This window comes from Jaculus jaculus, chromosome 1 (assembly GCF_020740685.1).
Source record: "Jaculus jaculus isolate mJacJac1 chromosome 1, mJacJac1.mat.Y.cur, whole genome shotgun sequence".
Taxonomy (NCBI): domain Eukaryota; kingdom Metazoa; phylum Chordata; class Mammalia; order Rodentia; family Dipodidae; genus Jaculus; species Jaculus jaculus.
The window spans coordinates 43925262-43927533 of NC_059102.1; positions in this window are offsets into that span (position 1 = coordinate 43925262).

Below are 2272 nucleotides of genomic sequence, written 5' to 3' on the forward strand. Positions count from 1 at the left end.
CACGCCTTTATTTCCACCATTCTGAAAGTGCAGACAAGATTGAGGGCTCCAGGCTAGCCTAGGCTTACAACACTAGAGACCCGCCCCCTCCCCACCTTCCACAACACTCCTCAATACATTCATTCTTTTCTTTTTAAAGAGAGTGACAAGCTGTGCGTGGAGGTGCATGCCTTTAATCCCAGCACTTGGGAGGCAGAGGTAGGTGGATCACTGTGAGTTCGAGGCCACCCTGAGATTACATAGTGAATTCCAGGTCAGCCTGGGCTAGAGTGAGACCTTACCTCGAAAAACCAAAAAAATAAAAATAAAAATGACATTTATTCATTTATTTATTCATTCATTTATGTGAAAGAGAGACTGTGTGGGTGCTCTTGCCACTGCAAATGAACTTCACACACACATGCCACTTTCTGCATCTGGCTTTATATGGATACTGGGCAGTACCAGCAGGCTTTGCAAGCAAGTGCCCCCAACTGATGAGCCATTTCCCCAGCCCAAAAAGTGATTTTTTTTTTATAAGGCAGGGTCTCACTCTGGCTCAAAGTGATCTGGAATTTAATATGTCATCTCAAAGTGGGAAATGGCTTAATATGTTGTCTCAGGGTGGCCTAGAACTCATGGAATCCTCCTACCTCTGCCTCCCAAGTGCTGAGATTAAAGGTCTGTATCACACTCCCAGCTTGACTTTCTTTTTTTTTTTTGGTTTTTCGAGGTAGGGTCTCACTCTAGCTCAGGCTGACCTGGAATTCACTATGTAGTCTAAGGCTGGCCTCAAACTCACAGTAATCCTCCTACCTCTGCCTCCTAGCTGCTGGGATTAAAGGCCACCATGCCAGGCTACCAGCTTGACATTTTTAAGCAATTAAAACATTTTATCATCTCTCTCTTTTTGTGGTGGTGGTGGGGTTAGGTAATATGTGTGACTGTGTTTATTTCAAGAGTTTATACCTAGGCAATGGGGATGTTATTCACTAGTAGAGGACTTGTCTGGTACATGCAAGGCTTTCGTTCACCTTCCAGCACTGAAAATAAAATTATGCTTATGAACATAATTGTTAACTTTATATTTTTATAAAATAATGATTTCTATTATTGAACTTTCATTTGTATTTATTTAACAATTATTATTATAGTATTTAAAATTATTTTTTAATTTTTATTTTATTTATTTGAGAGAGAGATGGAAAGAGGAAGACACCCTGTAAATCTGGCTTACATGAGTCCTGGGGAATCAAACTTGGGTCTTTTGGCTTCACAGGCAAATGCCTTAACTGCTAGGCCATCTCTCCAGCCCCTACAGTATTTTTTTTTTGTTTTGAAGCAGGGTGTGGTAGTTTGATAGAAAGACTCAGAGAGAGAATGGGTGTGTCAGGGCCTCTAGCCACTGCAAAGGAACTCCAGACACATGCTCCACCTTGTACATCTGGTTTAACATAGTTACTGTGGAATAGAACTCTGGTCCTTCGGCTTTGCAGGCAAGCATCACAACTGCTGAGCCATCTCTCCAGCCTGAAAAGTAACTTTTTAAAATATACATATATTTATATATATTTTTACGGCTGGAGAGATGGCTTACTGAAGCCAAAGGACCCAGGTTTGATTCCCCAGGATCCATCAAAGCCAGATGCACAAAGGGGCATGCATCTGGAGTTCCTTTACAGTGGCTGAAGGCCCTGGCACACTCATTCTCTCTATATATATATCTGCCTCCTCTCTCTCTCAAATAAGATAAATAAAAAAAAAAATACTAAAAACTTTTTTTGAAAAAATGTTTTATTTTATTTATTTATTGGAGACACAAAGAGGCAGAGAGAGGAAGAGAGAGAGAGAATGGGTGCACCAGAGCATCCAGTCATTGCAAACGAACTTCCCTGTAAAGCCAAAGGACCTAGGTTCAACTCCCCAGGACCCACGTAAGGCCAGATGCACAAGGTGGCACATGCGTCTGGAGTTTCTAAAGGTTCTGGTGCACCCATTCTCTCTCTAGCTCTTACATAAATATATATATATCTTAAATATTTATTTTATTATTATTATAACTGTTTTTTTAAGATAAAGTTTCACTCTAGCTCAGGCTGACCTGGATTTCACCATGTAGCCTCAGGGTGTCCTTGAACTCTTGGTGATCCTGCTGCCTCTGCCTCCCTAGTGCACCACCACCCCTGGCTTATTTATTTATTTGACATCAGGAGACAGTCAGAGAGAGAGTATGGGGTTAAACCATTTGACTTCATACTATCTTTCACCAATAACATGAATACTTTTATTTTTG